The sequence below is a fragment of the Phoca vitulina genome, unplaced genomic scaffold, assembly GCF_004348235.1.
Source record: "Phoca vitulina isolate PV1807 unplaced genomic scaffold, GSC_HSeal_1.0 scaffold16, whole genome shotgun sequence".
Lineage (NCBI taxonomy): Eukaryota > Metazoa > Chordata > Mammalia > Carnivora > Phocidae > Phoca > Phoca vitulina.
In genome coordinates, this window is record NW_022589719.1 from 6165266 (window position 1) to 6191334 (window position 26069).

Genomic DNA, 26069 nt, shown 5'->3' on the forward strand with positions numbered 1-26069 from the left:
TATTATGTTAGTCACCATACAGTACATCATTAGTTTTTGATGTAGTGTTCCATGATTCATTGTTTTCATATAACACCCAATGCTCCATACAGTACGTACCCTCTTTAATACCCATCACCGGGCTAACCCAGCCCCCCACCCCCTCCCCTCTAAAACCCTCAGTTTGTTTCTCAGAGTCCATAGTCTCTCATGGTTTGTCTCCCCCTCTTATTTCCCCCTCTTCATTTTTCCCTTCCTTCTCCTAATGTCCTCCATGTTATTCCTTATGTCCCACAGATAAGTGAAACCATATGATAATTGACTTTCTCTGCTTGACTTACTTCACTTAGCATAATCTCCTCCAGTCCCATCCATGTTGATGTAAAAGTTGGGTATTCATCCTTTCTGATGGCTGAGTAATATTCCATTGTATATATGTACCATATCTTCTCTATCCATTCCTCCGTTGAAGGGCATCTCAGCTCTTTCCACAGTTTGGCTATTGCAGACATTGCTGCTATGAATATTGGGGTGCATATGGCCCTTCTTTTCACTCTATCTGTGTCTTTGGGATAAATACCCAGTAGTGCAATTGCTGGGTCATAGGGTAGCTCTATTTTTAATTTTTTGAGGAACCTCCACACTGTTTTCCGAAGTGGCTGTACCAATTTGCATTCCCACCAACAGTGTAAGAGGGTTCCCCTTTCTCCACAACCTCTCCAACATTTGTTTCTTGCCTTGTCAATTTTTGCCATTCTAACTGGTATAAGGTGGTATCTCAGTGTGGTTTTGATTGAAATTTCCCTGATGGCTAATGATGATGAACATTTTTTCATGTGTCTGTTAGTCATTTGTATGTCTTCTTTTGAGAAGTGTCTGTTCATGTCTTCTGCCCATTTTTTGACTTGATTATTTGTTTTTTGGGTGTTGAGTTTGAGAAATTCTTTATAGATCTTGGATACCAGCCCTTTATCTGTAGTGTCATTTGCAAATATCTTCTTCCATTCTGTGGGTTGCCTCTTTGTTGTGTTGACTGTTTCCTTTGCTATGTAGAAGCTTTTTATCTTGATGAAGTCCCAAAAGTTCATTTTCCCTTTTGTTTCACTTGCCTTTGGAGATGTATCTTGAAAGAAGTGGCTGGGGCCGATGTTGAAGAGGTTACTGCCTATGTTCTCCTCTAGGATTTTGATGGATTCCTGTCTCACATTGAGGTCTTTCATCCATTTTATCTTTGTGTATGGTGTTAGAGAATGGTCGAGTTTCATTCTTCTGCATGTGGCTGTCCAATTTTCCCAGCACCATTTATTGAAGAGTCTTTTTTCCGTAACACCTATTCTCCTGAAGCTGTTTCAAAATATAGAAACAGAAGGAAAGCTTCCAGGCTCATTCTATGAGGCCAGCATTACCTTAATCCCCAAACCAGGCAAAGATCCCATCAAAAAGGAGAATTTCAGACCAATATCCCTGAGGAATACGGATTCCAAAATTCTCAACAAAATCCTAGCTAATAGGATCCAACAATACATTAAAAGGATCATCCACCACAACCAAGTGGGATTTATCCCTGGGATGCAAGGGTGGTTCAACATTCGCAAATCAATCAATGTGATAGAACACATTAATAAGAGGAGAGAGAAGAACCATATGGTTCTCTCAATTGATGCAGAAAAAGCATTTGACAAAATACAGCATCCTTTCTTGATTAAAATTCTTCAGAGTATAGCGATAGAGGGAACATTCCTCAAGTTCATAAAATCCATCTATGAAAAACCCACAGTGAATATCATCCTCAATGGGGAATAGATGAGAGCCTTTCCCTTAAGATCAGGAACATGTCAAGGATGCCCACTCTTGCCGCTATTGTTCAACATAGTACTAGAAGTCCTAGCAACAGCAATTAGACAACAAAAAGAAACAAAAGGTATCCAAGTTGGCAAAGAAGAAGTCAAACTCTCTGTCTTTGCAGCTGACATGATACTTTATGTGGAAAATCCAAAAGACTCCACCCCCAAATTATTAGAACTCATACACCAATTCAGTAATGTGGCAGGATACAAAATCAATGCACAGAAATCAGTTGCTTTCTTATACACTAAGAATGCAACTGTAGAAAGAGAAATTAGAGAAACAATTCCATTTACAATAGCACCAAAAACCATAAGATACCTCGGAATAAATCTAACCAAAGAAGTAAATGACCTATACTTTAGGAACTACAGACCACTCATGAAAGAAATTGAAGAAGACACAAAAAGATGGAAAAACATTCCATGCTCATGGATTGGAAGAATAAACATTGTTAAAATGTCTATGCTTCCCAGAGCAATCTATACCTTCAATGCCATCCTGTTCAAAATTCCAATGACATTTTTCAAAGTGCTGGAACAAACAATTCTAAAATTTATATGGAACCAGAAAAGACCCCGAATCGCCAAGGAAATGTTGAAAAAGAAAAACAAAGCTGGGGGCATCACATTGCCTCATTTCAAGCTATATTACAAAGCAGTGATCACCAAGACAGCTTGGTACTGGCACAAAAACAGACATACAGACCAATGGAACAGAATAGAGAACCCAGATATGGACCCTCAACTCTATGGTCAAATAATCTTCGACAAAACATTTAAAGGTTTAATTATTTATTTTAGAGAGTGAGAGAGAGAGAGAGGCAGGGAGTGGCAGAAGGAGAGAGAAACTTTAGCAGTCTCTGTGCTCAACATGGAGCCCAACACGGGGCTCAATCTCAGGAGCCTGAGATCACGACCTGAGCCAAACCAAGAGTGGGACGCTTAACCAACTGCACCACCCAAGCACCCCTAAACATTTACATTTAAAACTATGTTTTATGTGTATACACACACACACACACACACACACATATTTGAAACTATACATATGTATATATTTCAGTTAGTATGTCTCTAAATGTTTATTCTGTTTTCTCATAAAGTATACATTCTGGAAAGGGTCTCCATTTTTAATAGGAAGTTAGAGGCAAGGGATATGCCCAGAATATAAGGAGCCTTCTCTAGAGACTTTTGCATTTGGGATGCTGAAATAAGCCCTAGCTACTTAGAAGCCAGGACAATAAAAGGACCCGAATTAATTATTTACACGCACAGAGAATAGGAGGAAAGAAATGACAATGCAAATTTCCCTCTTCCAATATATGTTGAAAACTTTTCTAGTACTTATCTATTGAATATCTGGGGTCCTCAACTTTCTAGCTTATGTGTTAACTTTGAAGTTATCTCAACTCACTTCAGTTAGGAGAAGTCCCATACATATATTAATTTTAATAATAAAAATTTATACATCACTATACTAGTCTGAGCAATGAAGTATGAAAATTTGTAGTTTCAACTTTAATGGAAAAACTGATTATATTTAAACATTATAAATGCAACCCCCAAATAGGCCTTTTCTGTAAGTGGTTGGCACTAACTGGAAAAAAAAAAAAAAAAAGCTTTGAGTCTGATGAATTAATTCCAGAATGAGACTGAACCCAGAGAAAAATGATTGGACTTTGGAATCAGAAAAACCTGAGCTGAGTATTGATCACAGCTTAACATTCTTCCCTGGGGAAGAATCAGTGCCATCCAGCTTTTACAAAGTGTTTCTGTACCTTTGAGCAGAATGTTAGAAGGAGAACCATCTAGGCCAATTATGTTTAACTATTTCTGACATTTTGTTAACTGGGGAATGGTGGGGAATGGTACCAAAAAAATAAAAAATAAAAGGAAAATCAAAACCACACTATCCCAATTACACTGTATGTTAACTAACTGGAATTTAAATAAAAACACTATCCCATTTTTCTCAACTTATTCTCTCACACTCTCACAATCTCCCTGGTTATGGATGACCAATTCTGTCTGCAAAAATCTTGAGTCTTAATCAACACAATGGTGTCATATATCCAAGGTTTCCATGAACATGATTTTAGGTTGTAAACCATTGCCACAGTTACCCACATGTACCAAAATGCTGATGAAATTACGGTTCCTCTTTACACACAAAAACATTTTCATGTATGGAAAAACAGATACTCATTAAGTACATATTTTCTTCATGTCATTTATAGGCATTATACAAAAAAGAGTTTTACTGAAATTAGAATAATTTATTTTCCTGTTATTGCTAAGAAAAAATATGCATATGATTGTTTCACTAGTGTTCTATGACATCCACCAGTTTGTTAAATTTATTTTCACCTTTCACATAATTAACTTCAAGCTTAAAATAAGAATTGAACTCTTACCATACATCAGACATAAATACTGTAATATGAATAGCTTGACTAGACATAAACTCAAGCCTTTGCAAATTATACAAAAGTTAGGGGACAAAATGAAATGCAGAAAAACAATCAGCATAAAATAAGTGTTGTGTCAGAGATAGAACTATTTCACTTTTTATAATTTAAGTATGTATGGTAAACTTTCAAGTTCCCCTAATAAAGAGGTAGAAGTACACAATATATAGGAGGAAGTGAAAGTTGGTGATTACAAAGCTAAGAGGAGAAATATCTGAAATAGAAAAAAATCTAGAATAAAAAGGAAAATAAGGCAACAAGTTATTTAAAACTATTAATAAAATAAATAATTCGTAAGACTAATAAAGATTGATAAACAAGTTAGCATAAATAAATAATAACAGAAATCAGAATAACAATGTTGCTATATTTAGGACATTTCAAAAAATAAAGAGAATACTCTGAAAATCTTTAAACTGATACATCCGAAATCCTAGATGAAAAAATATAACTTAGCAATAAGCACTGTAGAAAAAAGGAAACTTATATGGTAAAGCTAAAATTGCAATTCCTTGAGAAAAAGTGTACAATTCAACAAATGTAAAAAAATAATCATTCATGTTGAAATAAATTAAGTCACCTCCCTAAATAACAATTAACCTGAAAGTACTCCAAAATTGATTCAATATTTAATGTGAAAGAGTTTATGAAATTTAGAAGAAAGTAAAGATATTACTGGCATCAAGGTTACAGAAAGATTTTTAAAAAATAGGAAAATAAATTGAAAGATTACATTTACTACATTAAAATTCAGAACTACTGTTCATCAACAGAAATCTTAAAGAAACTGAAAAGAGAGACTGAGAGAAGAATAACTGCAAGTTCAAAAAGGAGTACTGGGAGTATAAAGTCAACTTATGTAAATGAATAAGAAAAAATAAAAAATTAATAAGAATAGGAGCATACTGCATAATCAGGCATGTTTCCAAAAAGAAAAAAAAAAAAGAAAGAAAAACAAGCACAACAGTGAATTAACCTAAGAAAAGATGCTCAATTTCATTAGTATTCAGGAAAATACAGTTAAGAACATCATAAGCTATCATTGGCACTAACAAGACTGGAAAAATTAATAAGTTATACAACAATAGCTGTAGGTGAGGATGTTAAAAAAGAGTTATACTGCCCCACTATTGAAGGGATAATTTAAGACCTTTGTGGAAAACACTTGGGCAATAAACTATAAAGTTCAATATGCAAGAACCTTTCATCCAATCATTTGACTTCTATGCTAGAATATACTTGAGTGCTGTGCTGTCAGAAACAATAGTTACTAGCTTCAAATGAACACTTGAAATATGGCTAGCTTTGATTGAGATGCGCTTGCTATAAAGGTAAAATACATAGCAGATTTCAAAGACTTTGTGCAAATAATATAAGGAAAAATGTATCATTGGTGCTTTTATAGCTTTATATTGTCAAAGAAAAATTACACCAGAAGCAAGGAAGACTTTATTCAACACTATTGTACTAGGGGAGAGAGACTGAACACAACTATCCTGAACCAAAAGGCAGAAGAGATTTTAAGCACTAGGGTGAGCTAGTAGAAAAGTACTGGAGGATATAAACTGGGAGGTTGTTCAGTGTGATTTGGCTGTGTTTGCTAATGGGCACCTAGCTAAATTAGGCTCCTACCCTCTCACGAGGCTGGGAGGACAGGGCCTCTATTTTTCTTGGTGATTATATTTCAAAGGGATAACTCTTGGCCCTAGAGAAAGACAGCCCTTGGTTATAAAATATCAAGAGGCTGGAAGAAGATTTACATCTCAAAGGGGTAAAGAAAGAATTTGTAAATGGAAGCTTTCTAAAGTAAATGCTCTAAGAAAAGGGAGGTCAGGAACCTATAGTTAGGAAGAAACCTGTCTAAAGTTTAGTCAAGCCAAGAGGAGCATTAGGCTAGTATGTCAAATGAAAATATTTTGGACATAGTGTACCCAAAATAAAATTTATTGTTAAAATTACTTCCATCTCTTTTAAGTATTTTAATGTGGAACTAAGAAATCTAAAAATTGCCCGTGTTCTTATCTAATTTTACTAAAATATGTACAAGAATTGTCATAGCCATCATTTTTTATAAGGGCAAAAAAACTAAAATTAGCCCAGATGTCCATCAATGGATAGAGAAATAAATTATGGTACATTTATGTATTTTACATATGGTAGTAAAAATCAATGAACTATATCTAGTAGTGTTAATTAATATAACTATAACCACATGGAACTACATGGATATAGCTCAGAAATATAACATTGGGTAAATGAAAGCACTTGCATAAGAACTATGCAAAATAATTCCCATTAAAAAACTTTCAAAAGCAAACCTAAAAATAATGTTTAGAGGTATACAAATATGTGATAATTTCATGCATAAAAATTGAGAATAATAAATAGATAATTTAGGACAGTGGTCATTCTGTGTTCTGTGAATGAAAATGAATCCACAGCTAACTTTAACAAGTCTGATAATGTTCTCGTTTTTAAGTAATTGACAAAATCTTTTGTGTTTGTTTTATTCTTAGGTTTCAAAGTTGCATGTATCTTTAAATTAGAAAATACTACATAAAATATTATATAATTGAGCTTTAACAGAGATGCAAAAATAAAGCAATCTATGTAAAAATTCTTCATACAGTAAACAAAATAAGCCATCATTCAGTATGATAATTATTTTTATAAAAAATATTTAAATATGTTTATGTACATATAAAAAGGAATTATTTCTAGGTAGGTAGGATTATAGGAGTTTTTATGTTTTTTTCAGACATATTTTTGCTACTTTCTTTTATTTCTGTTATGGTATTGACAGCTTTTTGGTGATTAAAAAATGTGCACAATTAACCCTTTCAAAATTTTGTGTTTAAGTGAGAAATTTATTCTTTGGGGGAGTCTTATAAAACGTCATAGAGGAGAGATGAATCTAGAAACCAGGTCTTATCTTAAAAGATCCATGGGACGTTGACCTGAAAAAAAAAAAAAAAGGATTTGAGAAAGAGGAATCAATGTTAGATAACATAAAATGGAAGGAGAGAACAGATGGAGGTTGATGGGAGTGAAAAGTAGCATATGTACTGTGCTAGGGAGAAAGCTTCAATTGTGGAAGGCTGTGTTTTATCAAGATGTTGATGGGTCTGGTCGGCAGGCAGAGGAATTTAGACCATTAGGCAATGGAGAAGAAATGTTGGTATCTAAGTTGTACTTTGTAAGTTATCACCATATTCTCAGACATAATTATTCATAAAGTTGCTATTTGCAACTACAGTCATTACCAAACATCTGTTAAAATTTAAATAACTGAAAAGATCCAGAAAATAAGTCTTCATAGATGTTTCTAAATTCCATTGCTAATGTGCCTAAAAGTGGTAACAAATTATGAGGTAAAGTAATGTAAATAATATGATATATTATGTATTCAAGAAGAGAATGACCCTACATTAATCATGAGAAATAGAATATTAATATAGCTTCCAAAGAATTTTAAAGATGAATATTGCTTTGGTAAACTGAATACTAATTGCTACATAATTAATAGACATTTGTTAATATTTCAATATGAAATAAATCCTTGTTTACATCAGAATGAGTAAGAGAAATTATTCCTAAATGCATAGCTTGTAACTAAATTGTTGTTTCTAATATTAAGATTCTTTAAATGATTCACAGATTTTTTAAACACACATATAAATATGTGTTTGGCTGATACGCACAAAGAGGCTCAACTGTAAATGGTCAGCATTGGAAGAGGGAACAAATAAGCATGTTTAAAAGCTGGGAAAAAAACAGTTTACTTGCAGGGAAAAAATTGTACCAATTTAAAGGTGTGGACTAATACAAACTGAGTTTCTTTGGGGTTGAGGGGTGGGATAAAGGGCATAGCAACTTAATTATTGCTTAAGAGTGCTTACTATGTGCTAGAAAAGGCGAGCTGCATTATATGCACTGCATCATAATAATTCCTAATATCACAAACGTAAGAAAAGGAGATTGGATCCGAGAAGTAAACTGCCTTACCTTACACAGCAAGTAAATGAGAGTAGTCACTGTAATGTCCACTTTCTTTACCGCTGGCCATACTGAATGCGTGTCAAAGATAAAGTTTTTAAAAATTAGAATGAAAAAGAAACCATATTTTATGTGAAAAGTCATCTTCTTCTCCTCCTCCTCCTCCCCCCTCGTCCTTCTTCTGTTTAATTACCTGCATCACTCCAAATAAAACTTCCAGGAAGTACTGTATCAATTAATCTTCACAGGAAAATGGCTTCTAATTATCTAAGCTTTAGTCAATCAATCCAAATGCCTAATCTCAAACTATCCTGCTAAAATTTTAACTTTATTCACTTTTGTGTTATTTTAGGAGAAATACAGAGAAGCTGGAGCTCATTGTCAATAATGTTTCTCCAGAAACAATTTACTGGTAACTTTCAGATTCCTAGTCTACATGCATTATGTGAATGTTTTCATACATATATATGAGATTTGTAAAAGTATCATAAATATATTGTATATATAAATAAATTGTATATATATATTTATACACACACATTTTCTCTCATATATATACATATATACAGCTCTGAGAGAATATAGCAGGATGGACTTGATCCATCTGGAGGTTTGTTGGAGAAGCTTTCCTAAAGAAATCCCATTGAACTGAACCTAAAAAATGAGTGGCGATTCTAAGGTGAAGAGGGCCAGAGAGAGACTTCTGGGAAGAGAAACTAGAATCTGCAGGACTGAGGAAGGAGGGATCTGGAAGTCTTTAGGAAACTAAAAGAAGCCCAATATGTCTGCAGAAAGAGGAGAACGGGTACAGGATCTAGCTGGAGAGGAATGCATAAATGTCTATCATTGATTGTCTACCTTTTTGTCTATCTCAGTTCTTATACTGGATTCTGCCTCTACAGTCTCCCAATTAAATTGCAACAGCCTAAGACTGGTCTCCATGTTATTAGCTTCACCAACCAGTCTTCCTCTTACTTGCACCACTCTTGACAACTAAAGAAACAATAGTCTTAGGTTCTTTCTGGCAAAGTGGCATTGAACAGCTTTCTGGAATAACTAACAAAGCAAGTTACTATTAATTTAGGTGACTTTAACAAATATTTATTAGATACATATAATATTCTACTCACCAGGCATGGTTCTTGCTTTCAAAGTGTTTTAGTGAGTTGCAAAGGAGCATCCAGCTAAGAAGAACCGGAGTTAAGACCCAGGAATCTGAGTTTCAATCTAATGTGTGTGTTGTTTTGTTTTTCTTTTTTCCAAGAAAAAAATTTTGTTGCAATTTGCTAAACTTTCATAAATATATCATCAAGCTCAACAAATAATATTCCAGAATAAAATAGATTTAAAAGTCCTCATACAGATGGTACTAAAATTTTTGAAAATACTTAGATGATATATTCAGTTTTTCTTTCAAGAGCAGTAAGCCAGGCATAGAGTTTTCATTTCAGGAATAATAAATCTGTTTCATATTTTATGTTGTATAGACAGTAAAGTCTGGGCCAAAAAACTGAGTAGGTATTTAAATAAAGATATAAAGAAATATTTACTCAAGGAATCCTAATATATTATGATGATGTGCAAGGCTTCAAAAGTAAATCCACATGTTCATATTTTTCCTAAAAGTTAATACACATGGGAGAAAAACTGAGATGTTGAAACATAATGCTTATGAGTGATTAAATGCTGAATAAAAACTGAGCTGTTTGATAATAGCAGAATTCATATGTCGCCATATCTGTAACACCCTGAACACAATTCTTGAGATAACATGAAGAAAAGATTTACCAAAGCATAATATAACAAAGATACATATTTCTGCAATAAAACTGATCATTTAGGTGAATAAAACCATACCTTTGTCCTAAAACATCATATTTGAAAATAGGAATAGCTAGAAATTCTCACAAAAAAATTTGTTAAGTAAAAATGAAGAAGTAACATACTTTATTACACAGTGGCAAATTGAAGAATGGGCTTTTTTTAAAAAGTCTTTACTTAAAAAAAAAAAAAGCTCAGAAAATTGCTTAGACAGTATTAACTAAAGTAGAGGGGGCTGAGGAGTTTGTTCATTTCCCTCCAAAATAACATTCTTTCTTAAATCATTCTTTTTGTACAAATCCTATTAAGGCTACTGTGCTTTTACGTTATTTATTCATGTATACATAAAAATACACAAGTGATGAGAAACTATACTGGATTCTCAAAATACTGGAACCTTGCTCATGCCATTGCTGCAGTGTCCAGATGGTGGTTAGCACTGCTGGAATCTTAGATAATCAAGAATGCAGTGAGGCTCTAAATAATATTATAGAAAAACAAATTGCAGGATGGAAAAACCCTGAAGACTTGTTAAGTGTAAGCTTGTTAACATGTAAAATGTATCACATTGGGTCAAACGAAGGTGCCATTCTGCTTATATTAAATCAGCCTCTCATTGTGGGCACAGGAAACTTCAGAAATTAGCTTAGGAAAGCCCACAAGGTCAGCTCTAAATGGGTGCCTGACAAAATCCTAAACTTAATAATGTAGTGGTGAATCAATCATTCTGCAAACAACTGATTACCCACTATGTGTTTTTAAGCCACTATAGTCAGTGCTATTGGTTAAAGAGGATAAATTAGAAAGGAGAAAGAACTTAACAGATGAACTAAACAGGGTTTTTTTTTTCCCCCCTTTAAGAAACTAATTTGGTAGGAGCAGATGTCAAACCTGTAGCTATAATGCTAGTTGAAATTAAAAAAAAAAAAAAAAAATAGAAGAAATAAGAAATAGGGACATTCCTGGGGCACCTGGGTGGCCCAGTCAATTAAGCGTCTGGCTCTTGATTTCAGCTCAGGTCATGATCTCAGGGTCTTGAGATCAAGCCCTGAGTCGGGCTCCGTACTTAGTGAGGAGTCTGCTTGAGACTCTCTCTCTCCCTCTCCTTCCGGCCCTCCCCTCAACTCTCTTTTTCTCTCTCTAAAATTAATCAGTCTTTAAAAAAAGAAATAGGGACATTCCTAAATTAATTATAGTATAGCTTTGTGAAAACATATGGAATTTTTAAAAGTATGTCTAAAATAAATTTTAATAATATATTATTTATTTCCTATCAAATGCTAACTACTATAAAAGTATTAATTTTATAATATGAAGAAAAAGTTCAGATTTGATGTTTTTGAGTGGTCTTATGTTTTATGAGCAGAGACATAAAACAAATATTGTTACTATAAAATAAATGTTAAAAATATTCAACGTATCTTAAAGCAATGGGAAAATAAAAGTTTAAGGAGTAGTCACAGTGTATGCATTTTCACCCATTTTAAGGTCGAAATTTAAAATGTATTCTCCGTTTGAACCAACAAAATATTAAAGATGTGAAGAAGCTGGGTAAGGTCTGATTTTGACATGGTTCAAATAATGAAAACAAGGTCATCAGTATGACTTTCTCAGTGCTATTGACTTGGGATTTTAATGGACCATCGCTGGGACTAGGCAACTTGGACACGAAGGCTGAGGAAGAAGTGAAAACAGATGTAGCAGTGGTCAGGAATGTTGTCCCAATTGTAAAGAACGGCTCTGTTAGGGCAGTGTTTACAGTGTGCAGTGGGTGTGGGGTGGCAAGTTTAGAAATGTCTGGGTGGCAACTGTGTGAAAAAGTTGGGAGAAAGGAAATTACAGAAGGCAGGTGGGGCACAGCACTAAGGGCAGCAGGAAACAGTTTAAGTCAGTGAGCATCACTGTCATTCTATTATCTAACTGATTAATCTGATTATTGAGGTTAGGGTGAGACAGAATATAAGGGAGAAGGATATTGTATTTTTCCTAGGGAGACACTAGAAAAGGGTTATACAGGGTTTTGTGAGTGTTCAGGAAAGCAGATGGACATTAAATAGTAAACCCAAATTCTAATTAGAATGTCAAATAGTCATCTACAAAAATGAGGAAACATTTGGTATGACAGATGGTCGAAACTATGGGAAGAAACTGGTAGAAAATCCTGCTCCCAGTGGCTAAACATAGGCATCCAGTGAAACTCCCAGTTATGTAGGTCTTTTGGCAGCAAGGGCCCATAGTTGGTGAGGAGGAGGATCATGATATGCACTCTGAAATTATCAGATTTTCATTCAGGAGGAGAATGGGTCAGTATCTAAAAGTGATACCCAATGGGTAAACTTACTATCCATGGGAGCTGGAGGAGACAAAGTGAGAAAAAGACAGCCAGATGTTCAACAACTTCATTGACTTCATTCTGTATTTTGGTCAAGGTCTAGACCATAAGTAAATAATATTAGGAGAAAGAAGGGAAAAATGAAGGGGGGAAATCGGAGGGGGAGATGAACCATGAGAGACTATGGACTCTGAGAAATAAACTGAGGGTTTGAGAGGGGAGGGGGTGGGGGGATGGGTTAGCCCGTTGATGGATATTAAGGAGGGCACGTACTGCATGGAGCACTGGGTGTTATACGAAAACAATGAATCATGGATCACTATATCAAAAACTAATGATGTATTGTATGGTGACTAACATAACACAATAAAATTAAATTAAATTAAATTAAAAGACTAATAAATTGGTTGAGAAGTTACAGATAATCTGAATACAGTAGTGTTATCACTGTCTATAAGAAGGCACTTCATTTTTATATTTTGTTTTTACATTTTATCTTAAATTAAAGACTACAATATTTATATATCCAAATGTAGAACAAATGGCTAGCATTCCAAGCTCACATTTCTCATGTATAACTCAAGTCTAGTTTTAAAGGGACATTTAAACTCGTACCATAATGGGGATTGAAATTTAGAGCATAAATATGGCTAATGACCAAATGTGAGAGCATGTGTTTCATATGAAAAGTCATGGCTATCATTAAAATGAATATGATTCTTTGATAGAATGCCTTTATGGATGGGATAAACCCACTGAGAAAGAAGCAGCCTCTCATGTCATAAACTGACCACTGAAAGACCATTTCCTCTTTTATTCATTCAATTTTTAATCAGTTTTTTTTACTCATCAAACATTCATTGATCTTTACTTTGTACTGTTTCTTGATAAAAAAAAAAAATTAAAGACACTAAAATAACTACGATACAGTTTAGCCTCAATGAGTTTGCTCTTCCTAATGGACCCATCGGCTACAATGTATTTACATACGATACATTATTGCTAAATCTCAGAAGAGTCAATCACTCCAAACATTGGTATGGAAGAGGGAGACAGGTTCAACTGATACTATTAGTACCAACAGTGAGCAGCTGATATTTACTGTTTATTGTTGAGGGTATGCTCTCGATACAGTATTCACTCAATCCTCCCAATACAAGGAGGGTCTGTTATCTCACCCACCTCAGAGATGAGAAACCGAAACTTAAAGAGGTCATGGAGTCATCTCAAAGGCCAAACCACAAGTAAACTACAGTGAAGAGGTTTAAAGTTAAGTAATCCCCAAATGTTAGTCTCATCTACCTGGCATTAAAAAAAAAAAAAAAATACAATTTATGTTAGCAAACTTAGGGAAAGGTACCATGTAGACATTTTCAAAGTTGAACACTGCTAAATAATGAAAAAAGTTTCTCATACACTTAATATACTTCCAATAATATTTGAGTAAGAAATATTGACAAATTATTGTAACACAAGATACTGAAATACCCTAAAAAGGCTCATAGTGAGAATGACTACGGAGATGAAAAAGATAGGGGAGCTGGAATTACAGCTTAGATGGATATTTTCACTGTGTGAACTACAGTGGGCATTTCCTTTGGTAGAATTCTTAAATCTTTAAATCATAAGTATGGAAAATTTGTTAGAAAGGTAAAACACTTGGTTAGTGATGGATCTCTCAACTGTTTTCTAAATTAAGTAAAAAAGAAAATAGCATTTTTAAGACTCATTTGGGCATTTCTAATACCTAATGAAATATAGTGGTATCATGAACCCCTCCACACATATTTAAAAGAAAATTAAACCCCAAATAGGTTTAATTAATATCTCCAAGTTTTATTAAAATCCTGTATGAAAGGCTTTATAAAATTATGAAGTACAACTATTAATATTCTGAAAAATGCATATTTTAGATTTACTACCCAAAAGTTAGAGGTCTTAGATTTAAGAATGTTCAATACCTTGTAACATGTGGGCTGCTGATCAGTAGGCCAGTGGGTCACATTTATGATAAATTTAATTAATTGCTAGTGGCATTTATGAAAAGTTAAAAAAAAATCATGGCATGTCCTTTTCTGCTGAGGCTCAAAGGAAATTATGTAATTCATGTGCCTCATGCCTCTTTTTTATTTAAATCTTAGCATGAACAACTGAATGACCTGGGCCATCTTGTTAGTTCAGAATCACAACATTCCTTGACATCCTCCTACCCACAAAGAAATCTGATCTAAAATTCCAGAAGTTGATATAAATACAGAGCTGTAAAGACAAAGTATATATATATATATATATATATATACATATATATATACACACAAACTCATTTAAATTTCAAAAAACTTTTTTGAAAGCCTATAATAGTGTTCCATGTCATGTGTTAGATACTGAAAAGCATATGGATGTGCTTTTGAAGAAAACTGCCTTTGCTCATAACTGAGGAGGGGCAATTAACTGCACAAAAAACTACAGTAGTTCTTAACCCTACATAAAGTAGGTGGGCCTCATCCAACAGTTATAAAGGCCTTCATAGAATAGAAGAATGACCTTCTCTTAAGCAAAAGATAACTCTCCTGTGTGATGGGCCTTAAAACTAGGACATCAGCTCCTCCCAGTTCTATAGCAGCCTTCAGGCCTTTGTACTTGAACTGCAACATTACCACTATAGATTTTGCATTTATCAGCCTCTATAAATGCATGAGCCAATTCCTTACAATAAAGAGATTGCATATTATGTAAAATAAATATATATTTATAAAGATATGATATATAAAGAGATTGCATATTATATAAAATAAATATATGTATTATATATTACACACACACACACACAAACACCTTGTTGGTTCCATTTCTCTGGAGAACATTAACTAATACACATGATTACTTTTCAAAGGAGACCAACAACAGTATGGAGAGAGAGGAAACTGGAGTTAGACAAGCAACTGGAAGCAAAGAAAACAGGAGGAGGCCAGGGCAGTAAGCCATACAATTGATGATCTGAACATGAACTCAATCTGAGGTTTTACAGTGGAAAGCAAAACTAAATACAAAAAATTAAAAAAGCATCATGACCATGGATTATCAAAGCATTTTTCCTTTAATATAAGAAGAAAGCCCCTTAAATTTGTCCATGACAATGAAAAAAAAAGACAATGCTCTAATTCTTGGATAAAAAGTGGTTGTTCTTTTTAATCTCAGTGTGTTACTCTTTTAGGAATTTCTGAATTCAGTAGAAAAAGAAGGACGTTCTTAAGATTCTTTAATTATGATTTCTATAGCTGCTCAGTGAGACTGTTTAGGAAGATGGTTTTAATCAAAGTTTGGTAGGCATCTTTGTCCAAAGTATGGCCAGATTGACACTGCTATATTTCTCCATCTTTTACTGTTCTAAAGCTGTTTTGGTAGTCTGGGGCTGATGGAGAAATCCCTTTGCAGGGTGTAACTACAATGGAAGAGGCCTCACTTTGGAACGGAAGACTCAGCTAAGTAGCTGGGTTTGAGTATCATTTTTCACAAGGAAAAAAACAAAACATTATATATACATATTTTTTTAAGATACTGGCGCTTTAACCCAGGGCCTCCCTTCTTTATTATGTGAATAATAATGATGAATAAATAGCATGGGCTGATTTCTCATCACACTTTGCACATATTGTCATCTAAGATGAATTTGATATTGCATTTCTGAAAGTTTACAAGGATGTCACTTCTGTTTTCTTGAACAGGAAAAATAGCTCTTCTTTCACCTGCTCTTATTGCACTGCTTACATCTCTTCCTGTAGTCTACTGTGGAGCTAATGGACAGCACACTTCTGCCTTCTAAAACCCTAACTGAAGGTCTACAGATAAATGAGGGAGAAGGAAGAAGACATGGTAAATGGAACTGTTAAGGAAAAAGGTATTTTCTACTTTCCCAGTGGCTTGGGAGTATTATTAATTGTGCCATAGAAGGTCATCTAGATTTTCTAAAGACATTTTTTGGGAGATAAATGGTACTTTCAAAATCAGGCTAAGAATGGCAAAAATCTTCTTGGCCTAGAAATAACGTGGGGAAAACGACGGCAATAACTATAAACACAATGCAATTTCATTTTCCTTAGAAGAAGAATGAATGTTAAAAATGTTACGGCTAGATATTTTTATAATGAATCTTTTCCAAAACAGTGGATATAAAGAACTGAAAAGAGATGAAAAGATGCTAAGGAGGCATTTAGTTCACAACTCTCTATTTCCAGTGAGCACTGTACTGCAATCATTTAAGCCTATTGCTGATATATACACGTATAAAACTGAGAGGAAGAGAAGGGGAAGATGATGAATAAAAATTATAGTCTGTTGGACTCACTGATTCTTTTAATAGGCTTTACCTGACTGAGATTTGACTTGGGATGTGTCTAAGCTAGTTGGGTTATAACAGCCCTGTAGGACAAAGGAGGATTAGCCGACAATAAAGAGAATCCCAAAAGAATTTAAACAGAGATATCTCCCCTAGCCAGATTTTTCCTCAGCTCCTACCTCTACAGAGTCACTCCTTCTTCATGTGAATACAAATACTCTATCAGTAAATGTTTCTTTTTTTTCCAAAATCACACAAAAACAAAACATTTTATGCTCTTTCTTTTTTTTTTTTTTGCTAGATTTGACTGTGAGCTTTTCAAAGGCACAGAATCACACATTTCTTCAATATTTTATGGGAACGAACACTTACTGATGTGGCAAACAAAGGAAAAAGAGAAAAAAATAAACTTCCTTATTTCCTACAGCCCATTGACAAGTCCTTCAAACAGGCAGAGTGACCTTCTGGGAGCTCAGCTGCCTTGATGTTGACACTTTGCTAAGGGCAAAAAAGCAATCTTAGCCCAACCCCCCAGGATCCTGTAAGTCTACTTTAACATATAAAAATTCCTTTGGAAATTTCATTTATCTCTACCCCACAAGATATATGCTAGCAATTATCCTCCAAGCATATGACCCACTGATACACATCCAAAGGGTCTCATGACTAAACAGTAATAAATGACCTTTTCCTAAACGGTCCCCTCAAGCTAGCCCCCTCAAGGTCCTGGAAACCTTGTTTCCAAAATTCCTGAGACTTATGCTATCCCTAACCTCCTCCCAACTTGAAAGTATGTATCAGTCACCTGTCACAACCCCAGTGCAGCACTTTCTCCCCAAGGGTCCTGTCCCTGTGCTTTTAGTAAAAGCACCTTTTTGCACCGAAGACATCTCAAGAATTCTTTCTTGGCCATCGGCTCTGAACCCCAACATTTCCTACATCACTTACCAAGTACAAAGTAATTTTTCGGAGCTAAATAAATTATTATAAGGGTTTTATCTATTCAGAATGAGGAAGTATTGGGTACAAAGGGGAGAAGCAGATGACATGTTATTTGTTGTTCAATTATTTCCTAAGGATGCTTACGTGTTTTAATGGTACTCTATGACATCTTAAGGAAATAAGATTCTACACTTTCTTCAATATTCTATTTCCTTGTTTATTTGGATTTCTCATATTTGACCTTTGTTTAACCTGAGCCATTTTTTCTGCAACTTACGCCTATTCCTTCTGTTTTATTCTTCTAGAGCATGAAATATTTAACAGCAAGCATGAATAGGAGGAGGAGGAAGAGGGGAAGGTGAAAAGGAGGAGGTTAGAGGAGAGAGAGGTAAGGTAGTGGGATGGTTAATTTTAATTTTATGTGTCCACTTGACTAAAGGATGCCCTGATAGCTAAACTTTATTTCTGGGTGTGTCTGTGTGAGTGTGTGTGTGTGTGGGGGGGGGGGGGGGGTCCAGCAGAAATTAGCATTAAATTGATAGACCCAGTAAAGAACATGGCCTTCAGGAATGTGAGTATCATCCAATCTCTTTAGGGCCTGAAAAGAACAACAAAATGAACGGAGGGTAAATTTGCTCTCTTCACTTGACCTGTAACATCCACCTTCTCCTATCCTCAGACATCAGTGCTCCTGGTCCTGGAGCCTTCCCCCTTGGACTTATACCATCAGCTCCCCTGGTTCTCAGGCCTGCTTACTTGGACTGGACTGAATTACACCACTAGTTTTCCTTATTCTCCAACTTACAGATAGCAGACTATGAGACTTCTCAGCCCCCATAACCATGTGAGTCAATTCCTATAATAAATCTATCTATCTATCTATCTATCTATCTATCTATCTATCTATCTATCATCTAAGGGTTCTTGTTCTCTGGAGAACTCTGGCTAATATAGAGGAAGACAGGAGAAGGAGAAAGAGGAGGCGGGAAAAAAGAAAGGACAAAGAAGCCTGGTTACTTGATTTGTAGAAAAGATGATTTCCTTGATATGTTCCCCCAGGGCCTGGCCCTAGAGTTTGGGTGCAAATAATAAATCATTTCACGTTGATATAGTTTGGATATTGCAGGTTTAAAAAGTCTCACCTTGCAGTTCTTCTATTTTCTACCTAACAGCTATTTCTTCTTTTGCAATTGGATGTTGAAGTGAAATAGATGGGTTTGTAGCCACTGACTTTTCTCTCAGTCCATAACGCTTAAATGTTGGCACAGGTGATTCAATATAAGAAAACCACTGGGGTTTGGAGAAAAGAACTTGAATTTTGTAGACACAGACAACCAAAATCAAATTCCAATTGTGCCATTTGCTATTTGTATAATTTCTGTCAAATAACTTAATATCTAGTTCTCACCTTCTTTATTGATACAATGGAAAATTTAGCCCATAAGATTACTTAAAAATCAAATATTTGTGCTCAACACCTAGTAGGTATTCATCAATTCATCTCCCTAAAATAAATGTTAAATTTGAGTTAAAAAAAAAGTCTGAAGAAAGGGAAGATGAGCTAAATTAGGCATAATTATGCAAAAATATATTGAAAATATAATTTATAGAAATATATTTTTGCTTGAGGAAAATGAAATTGACACAAAAATGTAGAAATTTTAATAAAGTGTCATCATATAAATTGGTCTAGTTAGGCACCTTAAAACTATAAAGCAATGACATAGTTTAAATCAAATATAGTGAAAGTATATCCAGAAAAAGAAACGTACAGTAACAGAAACAGTTTTAGGTACTATAAATGAGATGTAGAAGCATTCCTCAGATTCTCTTATAATTTATCCTTTCAATGAATATTTATTGAGTGCCTTCTGTGTGCCCAGTGGATCTTCTTATGGACACTTGGGAATCATCAATGAACAAAGACGACACAGGTTCTGACCTCATGGAATTTCTGTTCAGTTAATTAAATTAATACAATTTATGGGGCGCCTGGGTAGCTCAGTCTGTTAAGCATCTGCCTTTGGCTTAGGTCATGATCCCAGGGTCCTGGGATCAAGTCCCTCATCAGGCTCCCTTCTCAGCGGGGGTCTGCTTCTCCCTCTGCCCCTCACCTCACTCGTGCTCTCTCTCACATTCTATCAAATAAAGTCTTTTAAAAAATAAAATAAATTAATATAATTTATGACAAATACGACTTTCAAAATCACATTTACTCTTCAGGAAAGCAGGTTGGATAGTCATTCACTACTGATAAACATAATGAGGTAAATATTTCAGAATTAATGACCAAAAAACTATTTCTTTCTGTGTACTTGGCAAGATCAACACCTTTAGCAGTACGCTAGTCAAATATTATCTGTGAATTAGCTGTATGCCAACTATAATTTGGAGTAGATGAAACAAAGGCAAATATACTAATACTCCTCCCCTTGAGATGCTCCCAGTCCAGTCAAAAGGTCACACATAGAAAGAATTACAGTACCATTTCAACTGCTTCTAAGTAGTCTCTACCTCCAGCCTTATCCTCAACTTCCAAGCCAACATTGACAAACCTGTCAGTGTGATTTCTAAGACACATTTCTTGTATATTTTATATGCCATAATAGGTCTCCACAATAAACATAAATAAAGCACTGAGGGGGCACCTGGGTGGCTCAGTCGGTTAAGCATCCGACTCTTGATTTTGGCTCAGGTCATGATGTCAGGGTCATGAGATGGAGCCCCAGCTCCAGCTCTGCACTGAGCATAGAGCCTGCTTAAGATTCTCTCTTTCCCTCTCCCTCTGCCCCTCCCTGCCACGCCTGTGCTCTCTCCCTTTAAAAAAAAAAAAAAAATTATTTAATAATGATAAAAAATAAAGCACCGAGGACCCAATGTTTCCACAGTTTTAAATTATCTCTTTACTATATGATTTAGTATATGATCCCTTTATTATATTTCTATTTCACTGTATTTCTGTTCTATTGTAACAAATTTCTACAAACATAGTGGCTTAAAACAACATAAATTTATTATCTTCAAGTTCTGGGGATAAGTCCAGAACTAGTCACACTGTGCTAAAGTGCTGGCAAAGCTAGTTCCTTCTGAAGGCTCTAAATGGAGAATCCATTTCAGTGTCTTCTTCAACATCTGGGGGCTACCTGTATTCTTTGGCTCTGGTCTCTTCTTTGTATTACTTAAACCTCATGCCCATCTTGTTACATCTCCTAATAGTGACTCTGATTCTCCTGCCTACCTCTTATAAGGATCCTGTGATCCACTGGGTGTACCTAAGTAATCCAAAGCAATATCCTCACTTCATGATCCTTAATCAAATTTGAGAAGTCCCTTTTACTATGGAAGATAGCATATTTACAAGTTCTGGATTTAGTATTTGGGAATTTTTTGGGGAGGCCACATTATTCAGCTTAACACAGCTATTGTGAAATGGTATTAATATAAAATAAAATGTATCTTTACTTATAATTATCTTTAATATATAAAATTCCCTAACTGTAATATATAACAGAAATAAGAGGAAACGTATAATAAAATAATATGCATTTGAGTATGTAGATGCTTTGGCACAACCGCACTAAAAATATAATTATGCAGTCAGATATCTTCATTGAAATGTAAAAGTACCATGAATATGACAGAAATAATGATGTAACATATTGACATATTGATATTGTCACACTAGTATGGGTGTACTATACTGGCAATTCAAAACAAGATTTTTCAAAATGAACAATACTTGATAAAGTTCCAAACAAACATGGTAGATTTACATGGTAGTCTTATTCCTAGAAAATTCTGTATATATTAAAATGTGCAAAAGTGTTTTGTGTTTACATGTAAAACAGTTTTGGATCAGGCTCGGATAATTAAAATTGTTTTTCACCTACATGTATATTTATACACCATAAACACTCAACCACCGCTGCTAGTAATATAAAATGGTGCAACCACTTTGGAAAACATTTTGGCAATTTCCTAAAAAAAATTAAATCTACACCTGGCAAATGATTGTGCCTTGCATGCCTAAATATTTACCCAAGATAAATAAAGTAATTATACAAATACATGAATATCGATAGCAGCTTAACTTATAATAGATAAAAACTAGAAATGACACAAATGTCCATTAGTAGTTGAATAGATACACAGATTTATGGTATATACATGTAACAGAATACTATTCCACAATACAAAAATTGCACTATTGATGTATCTATGAAAATGAATGAGTCTCAAAAGAATAATGCTGAATAAGAGAAGACACATGCAGTGGGAGAGAGAGAGAATGCACTGATCTCTGATTCCATTTATACATGGTTCTAGTAAATTACAAACTAATCCATAGTGATATAAAAGAGATGAGCTCTGTGGGAGAAGATAAAAGGGTGGGTAGAGGGCTTATAAAGAACATGAAGAAAATTGTGGAAATGACAAGTATGTTTTTATTTCCTATAATGATAATTTCATGGGTGTATATACATGTTAAAAGTTTTAAATTGTACAATTTATATATATATATATATATATATATATACACAGCTTATAATTCATTACTTTTACTGTAATAAAGCTGAAAAAATGAACTTTAAATTGTTTATGGGTAGAACAGTTGTAATACTCTATACAAACATTTTGATTAAATTTTTAAAAAGATCTTTGCATGTTCCCTTATTTCATTTATAAGCCTCTCTCCAGAGCTGAATAGAGGATTTATTTCATGATCAGGCCTACCCCTCTCCACTGTTAAATTAACAGCACATCCAAGGTGATGAGTCAGTCCTTTTACTCCTATAAATTTCAGATCATCTTCTATGGGATTCTTTGATCCTACATGTATGTTTGGGCACGAACTCTCCAAATCCCTCTTTGGAAAAACCCTCTGAATGTGTCAACTGGGGCATCCCCAATATTACCCAGATTCCACATCTTGAGGTGGTCATGTTTCCAACATGAGTCATGTTGACGACAGATTCTTTCTTTCTTTTTTTTTTTTTAAAGATTTTTATTTTATTTATTCATGAGAGACAGAGAGAGAGAGGCAGAGGGAGAAGCAGGCTCCCAAGGAGCAGGGAGCCCGATGTGGGACTCGATCCCAGGACCCTGGGATCATGACCTGAGCCGAAGGCAGACACTCAACCATCTGAGCCACCCAGGCGCCCCACTACAGATTCTTTAGGAACCCATAGGAAGAGGGTTGTCTGATAAATACAGGGTGCCTAGTTAAATTTAAATTTCAGATAAAGAACAAATAATATTTCAGTTTAAGTATGACCGTAAATTATTTGTTTATCTGAAATTCAAAATTAATTATTTTGTACTTTTGTTAAATCTAGCAACTCTTCCTGAAGCTACTAAGTTGTTTTTGGCAAAAATAACAGAGAAACACTAGGCATGTGAATAAGGTGTGGGATGGTTAGCCATTAAAATACATTATTTTAATGTACATATTACTAGAGGTTCTTGATGGGTCAAGTTGTATAAATATAATTGAATTTATTGTTTATATATTTATTTTTAAAGATTATATTTGACAGAGAGAGACACAGCGAGAGCGGGAACACAAGCAGGGGGAGCAGGAGAGGGAGAAGCAGGCTTCCCGCTGAGCAGGGAGCCCAATGCAGGGCTCGATCCCAGGACCCCGGGATCACGACCCAAGCTGAAGGCAGACACTTAACGACTGAGCCACCCAGGCGCCCCAATACAGTTGAATTTATATAATAGATTTGTTTCCAGTACAAATGTACATATGACTTTGTAGAAGTTTTAGGGCATACTAGCCCTAAATGTTTAATATTTGTAAAATTGAAGTGATATGAGAGAAAGAATGTTTATCTATATGCTCTTGACTAATTAGTAGACCACTTATTTCCCTCAGTTTGAATGAGCAGAAATTGAAACTAGCTAACTATGTCTAAGAAAGTGAATCGGCATAATCAAGGTCATGCAATAGACAAAGTTGAAAATGTAAGTCAGGCAGCTCATTTCTCAAAGTAAAAAAAATCTAACTTTCTCAATGCAGGGTAGGGTAAGCCAAGTAGTTCATTTGTTTTCATCTTAACTTGCATGTGTAAGTAAACAAGGATGTGGCTGTAATTTTATTTTTATTTTTTTGTGGCTGTAATTTTAGACTGTGGTTATAATCTGGAGAATTTTGAATCCTGACAGAGATCATCTTATTCCTTTTCTGATGGAGAGAGAAACCAATCTTCTGAATGAGAACATGAGACAGATCTCCCTACCTCACATAATGATATAACTGCCTGTTGACCCCAGAGTAGAAATAAACTACAGGTGAATAAACTTATTCTCAGCCTCAGCCACACAGACTTCCTTGTTGATCTTATGCTGGGGTTTGGTTCCCATTCCCGCTTTTACTTTTATTATTATTTTTTATTTAACGTTCTTAACAACACCATGAGAACAGTGCTAAGAAAACTGAAGAACAAGAGAGAGAAATTAAGGACAGCATTTTGTTATGGCCCTCAATCAATTAAACACATTAAATTACTGTTTTTATAATTACCCTGCTCTGAAGACTTCCCAGCAAAATGTTCTTATTTAAAGCAGGTGTTTTTTGTATGTACAGAAACTTCATTCTGTTTTGTTGCCCTACATTCATTCATGCATACTACTCAGGTTATTTCTAATATTATATGTGAGATGACTGCACAGAGATTAACACCAAAATTTATAAATATTTTTGCTAGTACTGAAAGATTGAAAATATGTACACAATGCAAATCCAAATTAAGCTTCTAATGGAAACATATGAAGAAGATATCCCAGAGCATATTCACTGACATTGATTGAAATTTTATCTGCAACAATAAATTTTTCTGATTATCATTTCTGAGAAATGTGTGATCCCATAAACAAGCCCATCTGAATGCCTCCTACATTTTTCCTGTGATGTGCCAAGAGAAATAATAAATATTAATTTTTATTTCAACAAATAGTATACTTATAGTAAATCACTCAAGCCTAGAAGTCAGGAAATTCCCACACATTCAGGTTTATAACAAAATAGTTAACGTAATGATAAACTTAACCAAATATACTGTGAGTTGGACATAAATGTAACACATCTATAGAATTATAAAACTGCTTCACTCAGAATTATCAGACTGAATTAAACCAAAACTTTGTTCCTGCTTTGAGTCAAGTAACTACTTGCAGTCAAGGTGTACGTCCCCTGTACCTGCACAGGACTGGGAGGTGGCTTTGCACTTTACCAATCCCAATCCCATAGCACTAATCTTTTATTCTTCATGAACTGAAAAGTATGCTGTACTTCTGTTTGAGTTTCATTAGGTTAAGCACTATAAAGGTACTCTTTTCAAAGAAGAGGGATATTTTTAAAAAAGAAAAAAATGGAAAAACATTAAAAGCAGAGATACTTTCTTCTCCCATCTTTCTGCCATTTCCAATGGTAAAAGATAACAATACTCAAAGCTCTGAGTACACTTTTTATATTATAAAGTCTTTCCATACCTAGTAATAGTGATTTTTTTAAAGACTTTGAGAGAGGGAGAGAGAAAGAAAGGGAGACAGCAAGCAGAGAGAGGACAAGCAGACTCCACACCGAGTGCAGAGCCCTACGTGGGGCTTAATCTCATGACCCTGAGATCATGACCTGAGCCAAAATCAAGAGTCGGACATTTAACCAACTGAGCCACCCAGGCGCCCCTAAAGTGTTGTTTTTATGATAACCTCTGCGGTGTAGATAAAACACATTTTCTTATGTAAACAAGAAAAAAATCTGCAAATTCTGAATTATTTAGCAATTTGGAAGTGTTTCCCACTTTAGTACTTCAGAGACAGATACCCTAAGTCTTGGGCATGTACATACCTCAAATTCAACTCAGATCCTTTCATATGTTCATGCAAATGGAATTTTCAACTCAGCTGAGACTGGCCTGGTTCAACATGATTTGGGTATACCAAAATAATTTCAAGATGGAAGGACAGTTACCATCCCATGTCAGAAGATTTAACCTAGATTGAAAGACATAAAATAAAATTTAAAAAAAATGTAAGTATCAAATTCAAGTTTCTTTAAGAAAAATTTTGATTTCTTTCATTCTATTTTCAATCATTTATTTATCACTAAAATATTAATGAATAATCTGTAGTAGGCCCTGTTCTAAGAACCGTGAATACGAATAATCTTAAGATTTGGTTCCAGAATTGAGGGACTCAGAGTTTATTTGAAGAGACAGGAAATGAATGTGATGTGGGTCATATTAATGGTGCTGACCAAGAGATATGAGAACACAGAAGTAATGAACTCTGCCTCAGATTTTTAAGAGCCTGAACATTTGAGTTGAATATTCAAGGTTGATGAT

At 34.7% G+C, this 26069-nt stretch overlaps 1 long non-coding RNA gene across 1 annotated transcript; it reads right to left on the minus strand.

Annotated features, from left to right (window-relative positions):
• Window positions 1-7170: 7170 nt before the first annotated feature.
• LOC116638106 lies at window positions 7171-25708 on the minus strand. Its single transcript, XR_004300626.1, has 3 exons — window positions 25574-25708; window positions 8300-8361; window positions 7171-7251 (listed from the first exon to the last, which is right to left on the minus strand). It is a non-coding gene; the product is annotated as an uncharacterized LOC116638106 (long non-coding RNA).
• Between the last annotated feature and the right edge of the window lie 361 nt (window positions 25709-26069).